We start from the raw sequence: 16,369 nt of genomic DNA, 5'->3' as shown, positions 1-16,369 counted from the left end.
AAAAATTTTCCCACAGTCAACGGATTTCCGTAGTCACGAAGGACTAGTTCCGTTTATGGTATTTCGGAAGAAAACACAGCTAACCGGTACACACCCATCCTACCTCTCGATGCTAGGAATCACCCTAGTCATCGTCCAAGAAAAACTTTTGAGACGGGGAGATCACAATCTCGAATAGCATGGGATCAAATTTATATACGCGCGCTCTAAGGGGTGCCCCCCTCTCGGTCCCAACCGGAAACACCCATGCCCCCTGACCGGATGACTGGCTTTAATCCAGGGCCATGGAACCATCATCACGGCCTCTCCTCTTTGGTGTGTACCATGAAAGTGGTTTGCAACTTACTAAACCATATTCCTTGCGGAAAACATGTGGTAGTACAAGGAAGGAAATGATAGGTACTGGACCGATATGGTTTGACACTGAAGTCACATAGTCTGGCGTAAGACTGGCATGCTACAACACTGCCATCGTACCCATCCTCATGCCAACACATGGCCATTCATATTCACATTCATCCACGTATGGATCATTGAACTCACTCACCTTATTATCACATAAAATAACGTTCATCGGTATGCTTACCAACATGCCATGAAACTAACTAAATGCAAAACATGCCGAGACACTCATCATATCAAAAGTTCAAACATGCTTGCCTGGTTCAGAGTAGTCGGAGCCTAGCTCGGTGAAGTTCGCGGCTCCGTCACCTCCTTCGGTATCTACGGTTTAAAGAAAATATATGCGCTAACGTAAATACCAAGGAGAGCACAGAAGGTAAACCAAATATTTTTCAAATAAATCTGATAAAAAACTAGACAAAATTTTAAAGAGAACAGAAAAAGAATCAATCAAAAATACTTTTCTGATTAAAAGTTATAAGGGTTTTTGTCCAGGGACTTATCTGTAATGAAACAGAAGATTTCCAGGGGCTAGTTTATAAAAACAGAAAACGCTTCGGTAGCGACTACGCCAGCCCGAAGAGAAAACGCATTTGGCAGTAGGCGTTTTCAGATAACGCTTCGTTTAGAAAGGACAGAGAGGCTGACAGCGGGTCCCACTTGTCATGTTTAAATTTTCAAATGGGAGGGACGAGGCTCGTCGGCGCCCGAGAGCTGCTGTGGTCGCCGGCGGCGATCCACGGCGAGGCATGGGGATCAGAGGTTACCAATGTGCTCACCGTGTCCTTCCGCAACGGTGGGTGGTGGTGTTGGTCGCCGGTGAGCACCACGTCGACGGCGGTCTCAACTCCGGCGGACGGTGGTTCGGGCGTGGATGGAGCTCGTCGGAGAGGGCTGCAAAGATTAAATTGAGGTGGGGGTTAGACTACTGGGTGCAAGAGAGGGCTACGGACGAGGTTTGGGCGCCGGAGGTGGCCTCACCGAAGTGAATCGAGCTGGAGGCCGAGGCGGATCGGGGCGGCCGGAGCTGGGGAAGGAGACCTCCTCGAGGTCCCCCTAGTGGCCTGGCGGGGCTTTGGTGAGGAGTGGTGATGCTGCGTGCACGAGGGTGAGCTCGGGGCCCTTTTTATAGGCGGCCCGAGGCGGTTGCCGTGAACGGAGATTTCCGGCGAGCGATTACGGTGGCGCAGTGCTCGGTCGGGGTGGTTAGGGAGTCGAGCGTCATCACGGAGGTTCAATGGGTCCGTTTTAGTGCTAAACTGGCCGGGGTTTGGGTGTTTGGGTCGAGCTCGACGGAACGGGGTGGCGCGGGCCCGTCGGCGGCAGAGAGCGCGCTCCGTGCGTGCTGCGCCACGGCGACGGTGCCGCATGCGTGCGCTGGCACGGAGAAGGCCACGCGGAGCCACCAGAGGATTTGGGCGGTGCCGAACGGCGTTGCGCCGCCGTTCTCCTCCCTGTCGGCCGTTACGGGGAGCCGGCCGCCGCAAGACACGCCGGCGCAGGCGGGCCAGGGCGCCACCGACGCCAGGGTCGCGCCAAGTGCGCGTGTGAAGCTTCGGACAAGCAAGCGAGGCCGCGAGCAACGTGCCAAGTGCACTGTGGCCGCGTGACTGAAACTGTCGAAACTGAAAACTGAATTAACTGAATTTCTGAAAGTGTAAGGAAAACAGTGCATGCAAGGTGTTCGACAGAATGATCCAGGCATGTAGGGATTTTTCCTTGAGCTGATTTTTGGTGGAGTGGCTTCTCATTGCTCAAATAGGCTGCCTGAATTTTGGTGGAATTTTTGGAGGAGTGTAGATATGAATTTCACCAAATTTGGCAAATCTGGTCCAAACTTGCAGAGACTGAATTTTGAAAATTTTGAAAAGAGGAGGAGTGGATCAAGATGGTTCTGGGTTATGGATGCTAAGGACAATCCAGGAGAATTGGTTTGAGGTCAAAACTCAAATGCAATAGGGCACTTGCTTTGAAAATCTCTCAGGCTCCAAATAATTTTCAGAATTGAATTGAGGGGAAAAATAATTAGAATAAAAATCCAAAACCAGTTTGGATTAGTTGGGACAGAGAATTTAGGTTGATCACAAGTTGTAGGGGAGGTTTTGGAGGGGTTTTACCACATGGGCAAAAATGCCAAGTCATGGTGGTTCCAAGATATGAAAATCCCAAATTTTCATAGAGCTTCACTTAAAAAAAATCTCTCCTCAAAACCACAAAGTTTTTGATAAAACCAAATAAAAATTTTGGAGTGTCACAACACCTACCCCCTTAGGAAAAATCTCGTCCCCGAGATTTCAGCTGATCCTTAAATAAGTGTGGATGCTCTGTCCGAAGAAAATCCTCGCTTTCCCAAGTTGCTTCACTGTCGGTGTGATTGCTCCACTGGACTTTGAAAAACTTGATGGTTTTCTGTCGGGTCCTCCTTTCAGACTCCTCTAATATTCTTATGGGACGTTCTCGATAAGTGAGGTCTGGCTGTATGTCAATGTTCTCATGAGATACTTGTTTCTCTGGGTTGCTTACGCACTTCCTTAATTGAGAGACGTGGAACACGTCGTGAATGTCGGACAAGTCTTCGGGTAAGTCTAGCTGGTAGGCTACAGTGCCTCTTCGTGCCACTATGCAAAATGGTCCAATGAATCTTGGTGCTAATTTTCCTTTAATCTTAAACCGTTGCAATCCTCTCATCGGGGATACTCTCAAGTATACGAATTCACCGGGTTCGAAGCTGACCCTACGATGTTTCTGATCATAATAACTTTTCTGTCGACTTTGAGCGGTCTTAAGTCGGTCCCTGATTAGCTTGACTTTTTCCTCGGCTTCTCTGAGCATATCTGGTCCGAAGATGCGGCTGTCTCCGGTCTCTGACCAATTTAACGGGGTACGACATCTCCTTCCGTATAGGGCTTCGAAAGGAGCCATTTGCAGGCTGGCCTGGTAACTGTTGTTGTATGCGAACTCGGCATATGGCAGGCTGTCCTCCCAACTGGTTCCATAGGTGAGGACACATGCTCTCAGCATGTCTTCTAAAACCTGGTTTACGCGTTCTGTTTGTCCATCAGTCTGTGGATGGTATGCGGTACTGAAGGCTAGTTGGGTTCCCAGAGCCTGTTGTAATTGCTCCCAAAATCTTGAGACGAACTGAGTGCCTCTGTCGGAAATTATAGTCTTCGGGACACCGTGCAGACAGACTATGCGGGAAAGATAAATCCTGGCAAGCCTCTGAGTGGTGTAGGTTGTCTTCACTGGAATAAAGTGTGCTACTTTGGTCAACCTGTCAGTGATGACCCATATGGCATCATTCCCGTGTCGTGACCGAGGTAATCCGACAATAAAATCCATCCCTATTTCATCCCATTTCCACTCAGGTATTTTGTTAGGTTGCAGTAGTCCGGCTGGTCTCTGATGTTCAGCTTTTATGCGTTGACATGAGTCGCAACATGCAATGAAAGCGGCTATGTCCCTCTTCATACCGTGCCACCAAAATCTTTCCTGAATATCCTTATACATTTTGGTTCCTCCAGGGTGGATCGAATATGGAGTGGTGTGTGCTTCAGTTAAAACTTGTTGTTTAAGGTCTTCTATGTTTGGCACGCATAGCCTTTCTCCGTACCATAATATTCCTTCATTGTCTATGACGAATTCCGAGGCCTTGCCCATACTCAACTTCCTTTTAATTCCTTCAATGCTGGGGTGACCGGACTGAGCCTCTTTAATTTTCTCCACAAGGTGTGGTTGTATTTCCAAGTTTGATATGGTGCCTTCTGCTACCATTATCAAGTTGAGCTTGACAAATTCTTGATGGAATTCGGGCCTCAAGCTGTGCAGATAGTTCCCGTCGGAGCTGGGGTTCCGACTCAGGGCATCGGCCACTACGTTTGCTTTCCCTGGATGGTAATGGATACCAACATCGTAATCCTTTACCAATTCTAACCAGCGGCGTTGCCGTAAATTTAGTTCTGGCTGCGTAAAAATGTATTTGAGGCTTTTGTGATCCGTATATATCTCACATCGATTCCCAAGTAGAAAATGCCTCCATTCCTTGAGTGCATGAATAACTGCTGCCATTTCTAAATCATGAGTGGGATAATTTTCCTCGTGTTTGCGAAGTTGCCTTGAAGCGTAGGCGACAACCTTGCCTTCTTGCATCAACACGCATCCGAGACCCTTTCTGGATGCGTCACAAAATACTTCAAAATTCTTGTGTATATCGGGTACAATTAATACTGGTGCTGTTGTTAATTTCCGCTTTAGCTCTTGGAAACTTTTCTCGCAGGCTTCTGTCCATTCAAACTTCTTATCTTTCTTGAGTAACTGTGTCATAGGCTTGGATATGGTGGAAAATCCTTCAATAAATCTGCGGTAATACCCTGCCATTCCCAAGAAACTTCGTATGTCTGTTACGCTGGCTGGTGACTTCCAGTCAAGTACGGCCTTGACTTTCTCTGGGTCCACTGCTATACCGTCTTGAGTCAGCACGTGGCCTAGAAAACCTACTTGTCTTAGCCAAAATTCGCACTTGCTGAACTTGGCATACAATTGGTGTTTCCTTAGCTCTCCTAGTACAATCCTGAGATGTTCTGCGTGCTCTTCTGGTGTTTTGGAGTATACCAGAATATCGTCGATGAATACTACGACGAATTTGTCCATAAACTTCATAAATACTTTGTTCATGAGGTGAACAAAATATGCCGGGGCGTTAGTTAATCCAAATGGCATCACTGTGAACTCGTACAGTCCATATCTGGAGGTGAAGGCTGTTTTGGGGATATCTTCCGTTCGTACCTTCAATTGATGGTATCCTGACCTTAAGTCAATTTTTGAGAATACCTTGGCCTGAGCAAGTTGATCAAACAAATCGTTTATCCTTGGCATCGGGTATTTGTTTTTGACTGTGACCATGTTAAGTGCTCGATAGTCGATACACAATCTCAGCGTTCCATCCTTCTTCTTGGCAAATAAAATTGGTGATCCCCAAGGTGAGGAGCTGGCCCGAATGTATCCTTTATCCAGTAATTCCTTTATTTGCTTCTTCAATTCGATCAACTCGGATGGTGCCATTCTGTATGGTTTCTTGTATATGGGGGTGGTTCCTGGTGCTAGCTCAATGCGGAATTCTATTTCTCGATCTGGTGGCATGCCTGGCAGCTCTTCAGGGAATACATCTGGAAATTCACACACTACTGGAACCTTGTTTAGCTCAGAAACGTCCACCTTATTTAATCTCGGTTGCCGGGGTCTTTTTCCTTCCTTGGCTGATACTCTTATTGTCTTCCCTTGGTGGTGTGTGAGAATCACGGTCCTGTTGAAACAGTCGATAAAACCTTTATTGGTGGTTAGCCAATCCATCCCTAGGATGACATCCAGTCCTTTATTTTCCAATACAATAAGATTTGCGTAAAACTCCAATCCTTCAAACTCAATGACCACATTCTGACAGTAATTCTGAGAAACTTGCTGAATCCCGGGGGACTTGATTATTATGGATTTCTCCAAAGGAAGCATCGAAAAATTATTTTGCAAAGCAAAACTTTTCGAGATGAAAGAGTGAGAAGCTCCAGAATCAAACAAAACCATTGCAGGTATTGTGTTGACAGGAAACGTACCGAGTACGATATCCGGAGCATTTTGTGCCTCCTCTTTGGTTACGTGGTTCAGATGACCCTTCCTGTGGTTATTGTTGGGATTGAAATTGTTTCGTTTGGGCGCTGAATTATTGCCGCCGTTGTTCGGCTTTGGGGTTGAGTTCCTTGGCTTGGGGCACTGTTTGGCATAATGCCCTTCTTCTCCACAAGCGTAACAAGTAACGCCGGGGCGATAGGTGAATTCCTTGTCCCTTGCATGAAAATTCTTGATTGGGCGTGAGACATTGGATGAGAATTTGGGTGTCCCACCCTTTTTAAAATCTATCTTGCTTCGGTGATTGCGAGTGTGATTAGTCTGGTCCCTTTTTCGCTTGCGGATATCTTCCAGACTGCGTCTCTCATTTTCCAGAGTAATGGCCTTGTCCACCAGCGTTTTAAAATCAGGAAAAGTGTGCACGACCAGTTGGCATTTAAGTGCGGGCGCCAGACCGTCAAGGAATTTCTCCATCTTCTTGATTTCAGTCATACGCTCCTCATTGGCGTAGCGGGATAATAGGGTAAATTGACTGTTGTAATCTGACACTGTCATGTTCCTTTGTTTGAGGTCATCAAATTCTCTCTTCTTGATTTTCATAATACTCTTAGGAATATGTGCACCACGGAAACCTTCCTTGAAATCATCCCAGGTTATGTCATTTTCGTTGGGATGCATGTGCAGAAAATTCTCCCACCACGATGCGGCTGCTCCTGTGAGATAGTGTGGAGCATATAGTACTTTCTCGAGATCTGAACACTTTGCAATAATTAATTTCCTCTCCATATCTCGAAGCCAGTCCTCGGCTTCAAGAGGCTTGTCAGTGTGAGAAAATGTTTGAGGACGTGTCTTCTGTAGCTCAGATAACTTGGAATGTTGCTGATACTGTCCATGATGATTCCCCATGTTGATGACTTGGTTCATCATCTCGCGATGTTGTTGCTGACTCTGTTCATAAAGGCGGCACATTTGTGAAAGTGCCGATTCACTGCCTTGTTGGCTTGACTGTCCCTGAGTGAACTCATTGTTGGGTTGAGTATCATGAATTTCCTCTGGTGGAGTTGGCATGGAACGTGTCCAAGGACGAGACATTTTTCACTCTGGGAAAAGTATTTTTGTAAAACTCTTAAGAAAAGCGGAAAGAGTCGCAAAAATAAAACCATAAATGCATAAAGCTGGCAGATATTATTAAATACCCAAGCTTACTTAAGAAAAACAAATCGACTTGCGCACGGAGAAGGACTGCTCATTACATATCTTACACGCGGGCGGTAATTATACAGTACATCACTCAGGATATGCGTACATAATCCTGACATGTTATTAAGGCTAGTGCACTTCTCCAGATCCTACATGATGCGCAAACAGGCTACTTCTCACAGCCTATGCACATATCTTACAAAGTGGTACAATACACGGCAGCTAAGCGTACTTAGGCAGAGATGTTGACGATCTCCCTTGCCCTGCCGAGGGCGAGGCGTAGCGAGGTTGGGGACTCGACTTCCTCCTCGCTAATGGGCTCCATACGTGTAGTGTTGCGCAGAGCGGGCGGAGCGGTTGCCAGGGGCGGAGCAACACGTACAGGAGTGGGCGCGAAGGTTGGTGTAGTGCGCGCTGGAGTGGGTGCAATGACTTGGTTAAATTCTTCGGTAGAAGGCAGGCGACGAGTAGGCGTAAAAGATGCTGATGACGAGACAAAAGTCGGTGGCGGAGCGATGGGTAGGAGCTCCCTCCTGTTGGCAGCACAGCCATGGACTGAGTCCATGCGGGTAGCTACGAAGTCGTCCACCAGGTTGTCGAAGGCTGCCTCCAGGGCCCGGAGATACTCAATGAGCATCTCAAAAGCCTCGTCTCGTTCTCCTCTGGGGCAGGAGTATGCGTAGTGACAGGTGTAAGGCACATGGCACGGAAGATAACGGTAACGACGAGTCTTCATCACGGGAAGGACATCCCTGAGACGAGCTATCGCCTCGCGGGCTGCCATCTGCATAGCATGCCTCTCCGTAGGCATGGCTCTTCCCACGAACCGGAAGCGGCGTAACTCACCACGCCCTCCCCTGAACTGCACCGCGGCCTGGTGCATGGTCAGACTGTCGTTGACTCGGTGCTGGTAGAGTGTGAAGACTGGGCGCACGGATGGCCCCATCGCGACCTGAACGATGAAAGAAAGAAGCTTGACGAACCCATCGGGCACGTTGGCGAAGGTCTGAGACTCGCAGCTGACGTCGGCCATCTACAAAAGTAGGCAAAATTCTGCAGGGTCAGATCATAAATTTATGCTGACTGACAGAAAATGACTACAATTGCAAAAGCATAAAATAGCCCTGTCATGCTAATAACTAATTAGCGATCGCACCTAGTGGCTTCCTACAGTCAGCCTGGCTCTGGTACCAAGCTTGTCACGGCCGGTTTTCCAATAAAAATATTTATTGATAAACCAGTCTTTTGAGTCCAGTATGAGAGAAATCCTCCTCACTGGTAGACAATTTCTTGATACAATAAGCCAGTAGCATAAAATATATTACAGGGTTGAACTGCGGTCGCTCAACCAAATTATTACAAGCACGCCAATAATCATACATAATGGCGGACAGGACACAGTGGTGTGGAGACATACTACTGACTCATGGATAGGTTGGTGGTGGAAAAGCACAGCGGGAAGGGAAATACAAGACTCTAAGAATATCATTTCATCGAACGTCGAGGTGAGGCTCGATAAATTTATTTGGTAGCGGAAGCGGATATAAAACAGTGGCCAAATCCAGGGTCGCACGAGACTGACTGGGACTCCTCTAAGTGTCGGACTCGCTATCGAACTCTTCATCCATGAGATCGCCTTCGTCAGCATCTGGCCAAATCAACAAGCCAGTGAGTACTTTGAAAGTACTCGCAAGACAGTTCGGACGTAAGATATAACAAATGCGTGCATGGATGCAACATGATTAATTCCTTAATGCACAATAAATAAAATTGGCATAACGGGTAAGTAAAAAGGGAAACGGCGGTAGTCCGCCTGAAATTCCACAGAACATAAATAAGGACCGATCGGGTGTCTGAAGCGACGCCTCGAAAGGTGAACAAATAAAAATAAGGAAATGATGCCACAGTCGGGCATCTTAGCGACACCACATAAAGGGCTTTAAAAGAAATGCCACGGTCGGATGTCTGAGCGACATCGCAGAAAGGGCTTTAAAAGAAATGCCACAGTCGGACGTCTGAGCGACATCGCAGAAAGGGCTTTAAAAGAAATGCCACAGTCGGACGTCTGAGCGACATCGCAGAAAGGGCTTTAAAAGAAATGCCACAGTCGGACGTCTGAGCGACATCGCAGAAAGGGCTTTAAAAGAAATGCCACAGTCGGACGTCTGAGCGACATCGCAGAAAGGGCTTTAAAAGAAATGCCACAGTCGGACGTCTGAGCGACATCGCAGAAAGGGCTTTAAATTCACCAGTAAACAATACTCATAATAAACATTCAATCCATGAGAATAAACGGGTTAGTCCATCCACAGGGATAATCATTCAATCGGACTTAGCACTCATGCGATTCACCGGAGTCTCTGTCATCAAAGCTGACAATTGATTAGGATAAGATGGAACGAAACTTGACATGGAAGAGATGATTTGGAGGAATATATGACTCTGCAGAGTTTGTACAAAATTTTTCCCACAGTCAACGGATTTCCGTAGTCACGAAGGACTAGTTCCGTTTATGGTATTTCGGAAGAAAACACAGCTAACCGGTACACACCCATCCTACCTCTCGATGCTAGGAATCACCCTAGTCATCGTCCAAGAAAAACTTTTGAGACGGGGAGATCACAATCTCGAATAGCATGGGATCAAATTTATATACGCGCGCTCTAAGGGGTGCCCCCCTCTCGGTCCCAACCGGAAACACCCATGCCCCCTGACCGGATGACTGGCTTTAATCCAGGGCCATGGAACCATCATCACGGCCTCTCCTCTTTGGTGTGTACCATGAAAGTGGTTTGCAACTTACTAAACCATATTCCTTGCGGAAAACATGTGGTAGTACAAGGAAGGAAATGATAGGTACTGGACCGATATGGTTTGACACTGAAGTCACATAGTCTGGCGTAAGACTGGCATGCTACAACACTGCCATCGTACCCATCCTCATGCCAACACATGGCCATTCATATTCACATTCATCCACGTATGGATCATTGAACTCACTCACCTTATTATCACATAAAATAACGTTCATCGGTATGCTTACCAACATGCCATGAAACTAACTAAATGCAAAACATGCCGAGACACTCATCATATCAAAAGTTCAAACATGCTTGCCTGGTTCAGAGTAGTCGGAGCCTAGCTCGGTGAAGTTCGCGGCTCCGTCACCTCCTTCGGTATCTACGGTTTAAAGAAAATATATGCGCTAACGTAAATACCAAGGAGAGCACAGAAGGTAAACCAAATATTTTTCAAATAAATCTGATAAAAAACTAGACAAAATTTTAAAGAGAACAGAAAAAGAATCAATCAAAAATACTTTTCTGATTAAAAGTTATAAGGGTTTTTGTCCAGGGACTTATCTGTAATGAAACAGAAGATTTCCAGGGGCTAGTTTATAAAAACAGAAAACGCTTCGGTAGCGACTACGCCAGCCCGAAGAGAAAACGCATTTGGCAGTAGGCGTTTTCAGATAACGCTTCGTTTAGAAAGGACAGAGAGGCTGACAGCGGGTCCCACTTGTCATGTTTAAATTTTCAAATGGGAGGGACGAGGCTCGTCGGCGCCCGAGAGCTGCTGTGGTCGCCGGCGGCGATCCACGGCGAGGCATGGGGATCAGAGGTTACCAATGTGCTCACCGTGTCCTTCCGCAACGGTGGGTGGTGGTGTTGGTCGCCGGTGAGCACCACGTCGACGGCGGTCTCAACTCCGGCGGACGGTGGTTCGGGCGTGGATGGAGCTCGTCGGAGAGGGCTGCAAAGATTAAATTGAGGTGGGGGTTAGACTACTGGGTGCAAGAGAGGGCTACGGACGAGGTTTGGGCGCCGGAGGTGGCCTCACCGAAGTGAATCGAGCTGGAGGCCGAGGCGGATCGGGGCGGCCGGAGCTGGGGAAGGAGACCTCCTCGAGGTCCCCCTAGTGGCCTGGCGGGGCTTTGGTGAGGAGTGGTGATGCTGCGTGCACGAGGGTGAGCTCGGGGCCCTTTTTATAGGCGGCCCGAGGCGGTTGCCGTGAACGGAGATTTCCGGCGAGCGATTACGGTGGCGCAGTGCTCGGTCGGGGTGGTTAGGGAGTCGAGCGTCATCACGGAGGTTCAATGGGTCCGTTTTAGTGCTAAACTGGCCGGGGTTTGGGTGTTTGGGTCGAGCTCGACGGAACGGGGTGGCGCGGGCCCGTCGGCGGCAGAGAGCGCGCTCCGTGCGTGCTGCGCCACGGCGACGGTGCCGCATGCGTGCGCTGGCACGGAGAAGGCCACGCGGAGCCACCAGAGGATTTGGGCGGTGCCGAACGGCGTTGCGCCGCCGTTCTCCTCCCTGTCGGCCGTTACGGGGAGCCGGCCGCCGCAAGACACGCCGGCGCAGGCGGGCCAGGGCGCCACCGACGCCAGGGTCGCGCCAAGTGCGCGTGTGAAGCTTCGGACAAGCAAGCGAGGCCGCGAGCAACGTGCCAAGTGCACTGTGGCCGCGTGACTGAAACTGTCGAAACTGAAAACTGAATTTAACTGAATTTCTGAAAGTGTAAGGAAAACAGTGCATGCAAGGTGTTCGACAGAATGATCCAGGCATGTAGGGATTTTTCCTTGAGCTGATTTTTGGTGGAGTGGCTTCTCATTGCTCAAATAGGCTGCCTGAATTTTGGTGGAATTTTTGGAGGAGTGTAGATATGAATTTCACCAAATTTGGCAAATCTGGTCCAAACTTGCAGAGACTGAATTTTGAAAATTTTGAAAAGAGGAGGAGTGGATCAAGATGGTTCTGGGTTATGGATGCTAAGGACAATCCAGGAGAATTGGTTTGAGGTCAAAACTCAAATGCAATAGGGCACTTGCTTTGAAAATCCCTCAGGCTCCAAATAATTTTCAGAATTGAATTGAGGGGAAAAATAATTAGAATAAAAATCCAAAACCAGTTTGGATTAGTTGGGACAGAGAATTTAGGTTGATCACAAGTTGTAGGGGAGGTTTTGGAGGGGTTTTACCACATGGGAAAAAATGCCAAGTCATGGTGGTTCCAAGATATGAAAATCCCAAATTTTCATAGAGCTTCACTTAAAAAAAATCTCTCCTCAAAACCACAAAGTTTTTGATAAAAGCCAAATAAAAATTTTGGAGTGTCACACCAAAGGTGACAGGGAGGTGGACCTGCCCTATCGGGGTGGTGGAACCATCAGTGACTCCTGAGAAAGGCTTGGTTGGCTGAAGCTGATCATATGGCACTTGGAGATTGTTGAACGTCTCGACAGACAGAACATTGAGTCCTGCGTCGTCGTCGATGAGGGTCCTGGTGACTTGCACATTGCTGATGACTGGGGAACAGAGCATTGGGAGGACACCGGCTGCTGCCGCACACTTGAGCTGATCCGCTGAGCTGAATATGATGGCGTACGTGGACCACCTGAGAGGGCGTGTGGCCTCGAGCTTGGGGAGGACTGCATTCACCTCGCGAGCAAAGTGCTTGAAGATGCGCTGAGAGGCTGGGGCCTGGGCACCGCCCAAGATGCAAGCGATACCACGTGGCTCCTGGAAGCCCCCAGCCCCCTCGTCCTGATGATGGTCGTCATTCCTTCTTGGTGGTGGTGGCAGAGGAGGAAGGCCTGCGTTGCCTTGCGGGCAATCCTCATGAGGTTGATCCCTCCAAGCCCCCTCGAAAGGCTGGTCCTGCTAGCGGTCCTCACAAGGCCGGTCATGCCACCATTGGCGAGGGCCACAGTCCTCCCATCGTCCTCCACCTCTTCCTCCTCCTCGGCCATAGCCCCGATCGCTGCGCTCGGGGCATCGACCGACACGTCTTTCTCGCACGGCCTTGAGCTCTTGGCATTCATTGGTGTTGTGGGTGTGGAGGTCGTGGTACCCGCAGTATCGGCTGCCCTTGGATGACTCTGGCTGGTCCCTGCCGTGCTTCGTGTCTGGCTCTGCTGCGAGCACAACTGCTCCTTTGCGCTTCACGTCCTTGGTCTTGGCTTTCTTCTCTTCTGGGTCAGCGGCTGGGAGCTCGAGAAGGGAAAGGCGTCCCTCCTTAGCCCTTGAGCACTTGATCGCCAGGTTGAACAGCTCCAGAGACATGCATAGATCCTCGTGGATAGCAAGCTCCTCCTTCATCTTGACGTCGCGGACACCGTCAGAGAACACTGAGATGATGGCCTCCTCGGTCACCTAGGGAATCTTGAGGCGAGCACTGTTGAAGCGCTGGATGTACTTCTGCAGGGTCTCTCTAGGTTGCTGCTTGATGCAGCGCAAGTCATCCATGACTAGAGGACGATCACAAGTGCCCTGGTAGTTGGCTATGAAGCGGGTGCGCATCTTTTCCCAAGAGGAGATCGTGCTGGGAGGCAGGTTCAGGAGCCAGGTGCAGGCACCATCTTTGAGCGCCATGGGAAACCAGTTCGTCATGACCTTTTCGTCTCCGTCGGCCGCTTTGATGCCCAGCTTGTAGAGCTGCAGGAACTCCATAGGGTCGGCAGTGTCGTCGTAGCGAGGAGGCAGATCCGGCTTGAACTTGCCCGGCCAGGCGACACTGCATAGCTCGGTGGTGAAGGTGCGGCAGCCTGCGGTGGCCACAGGAGCTCTTTACTGACGCGGGGCTTGCTCCAGGGGATTCCCGCGTGGCGCCGCTAGGGGCGCGGGGTCTTGACGAGGTGGCACAGGGATGCGGTCATGGCGTGCCGGTGCAGGGAGCACGCGAGCACCTTCTTGGGGACGAGGGATTTATTGGCAGCTCCTTTCCTGTCGCGCGGGCGCCAGATGTGGTGGGTCTCGTCCAGGGGCCGCGCGCCTTGGAGCCAGGGCGCCTTCTTGGGGAGGAGGTGGCGGAGGCACCTCCTGAGCTGCATCACCCGCGCAAGACGGTGGGCGAGGCAGCGAGAGGGACAGCGCTGGGGAGCCCCCTGCGGCACTGACGAGCTCGGTGATGTCAGTGAGCCACTCCTCGTAGAGGTCATCGACGGGACGGCAGTGCAGAGCTCACATGCTAGGGGCAACACGGCATGCGCTCCCATGGGAGCACGACGGGCGTACGACGACGAACCAGCTGGAGTCAGCGACGGGGTGGCGGTGTTGCCTTCCCGCCACACCGCGGGATGCAACAACAATGCCTGCTGCTCGTTCCCCGCCGGGCTGGTGGCGGCGTGGGCGGCAAGTGACGGGGAATGACGGGGAGGCCCACCGACGGGAGCCGTCTGGGCGACGTGGGCAGCGAGAGAAGCCCGATGCTCAGCGCGAGCTCGGCGAGCGTCAGCCATGGATGTGACGAACGACCGAATGCGGAACAGCGGAAGAAAGATTCCGGCACACCCCTACCTGGTGCGCCAAATGTCGGATATCGGGTTCCGGTAAAACCCTTAAGGTTCAAACTCTGGGGTGTGCACGAAGATCTTCCCCCTACCGATCCACGTTCCAACGCCTCACTGAGAAACTAAGCTAACGATGAACAACACGAGAGTCGCAAGATTTATACTAGTTCGGGCCACCGTTGTGGTGTAATACCCTACTCCAGTGTGTGGTGTGGTGGATTGCCTCAGGGGCTGACGATGAATAGTACAAGGGAGGAACAGCCTCGCGAGAGGTGTTCTTGTGGTGGTGTTTTGCCTGAGAAGGATTCGATCCGCTCTCGATGGCTCTCGATCAGATCCTAATGAGATGTCCCTGTATTGTGGTGGCTAGCCCTATTTATAGAGGCCCTGGTCCTCTTCCCAAATATTGAGCGGGAAGGGCGCCAACAACGGCCATTTTGAAGGGGACCATCTAGTACAACTTATCCTGACTAAAGTTGGTCTTCGACTTGCTAAAGCACTGGCGATGACGCCGTCTTGGGCTCCACGGTGACCTCTATCCTGCCGCTCTGCTGGTCTTGGTGTCCTTGCACCGAAATGGTAACCTTTGCTTGATGCCTCAGTACTCTGTGCCTGTGCTTGCCCCCTTTGCACCAAAGAGGAAACAAGGACATTGCACAGGCCAGCGCCCGCCTGGCGCCCGCCTGGTCTCAATCGTCATGGCTTGCGTCACGGGTATCTCGCAAGGTACCCCTGCCTTGATCTCTCCGCCTCCTCGCGAGCCTGCCTAGTGAGGCCGCTCCTGAGGAAGCCTTGCGTCGTCCGGCCCATGAGGCTTGTCCCCTCGCGAGGGTCTTGAGCTTGAGTTGATGAAGATGGGTCGTACTAGGCCACCACTGGAGCCACGCCGCAGGCCGCAGGCAGGCAAGTCTGGGGACCCCCTTTCCCATAACGCCGACAGTTGCTTGTCCATTTATTTTACCAAGCCACTTATTACTGGCAGTGGTTGGGTTTTGTGATATGACGGCTTTACTGCCGCGCCACGAGCGGGGTGAGACTCCCGTGCAGCGCCACACTCTACACTCGTACTACATCGGTCGTGGTTTATTAGTCCCCCATTGAATTTGACTGGAGATTTAACTGACAAAATGTTAGTGCATGTCAACAAAAACTATATCGTTGGATTTGTATTTGAACATAGTTTTCAACGATAATTTTAGGTGACATGCATCAGCATTTATTGTACTATATATAATGTTAGTTCAATTTTTGGTCGTACTAATCTATAGTAAGGTGCCCGTGCCTTGCAAGGAAGAGTGAAATGCATTGATCGGGGAGTTGTTTATTCTAACAAAGGATGTGGGGGTCATCTCATGTGTAATGGGTATCGATAGGTTTCTTCGGATATTATTTCATCTCTAGAGCTCACAAACATCCGGGTGAAATAGATAAAAAGGTACCTTTTGCAAACAAAAACGTTCAACTTTTCAACCTGCATCCAAAACTTGTGAAGAAATAGCATTTATTGTGCTTTACAAGAAATGATCTTTAAGAATTAGTTTTTGAGTATCGATTGGTATACATGTTGGCTACAGATGACATGGCACTTTCTTAGAGTCAACGGTTGGCTATACTATTAAGTATTAACCATGCCCTTATACACCTAGACGGAGGGATTAAATCAGGATGACTTGGAAGGGGGCAGAGGAGATGTAAGAAATGGTTCATAGTAAGTCTTTCACCAGTACTATACTAAAAAATCATACATGGAAGATTCTAGACTAAACCATAAACGGATACACTTTTATTCATGCGCGATACTCTAATAGAGCAAGATCATGCATGGAAGTCTCCACATGCTTAGACAGCGGATTACATTGAG

Source organism: Triticum aestivum, chromosome 6B (genome assembly GCF_018294505.1).
Source record: "Triticum aestivum cultivar Chinese Spring chromosome 6B, IWGSC CS RefSeq v2.1, whole genome shotgun sequence".
In the NCBI taxonomy this organism is placed as follows: domain Eukaryota; kingdom Viridiplantae; phylum Streptophyta; class Magnoliopsida; order Poales; family Poaceae; genus Triticum; species Triticum aestivum.
This window is presented reverse-complemented; position numbering follows the sequence as displayed.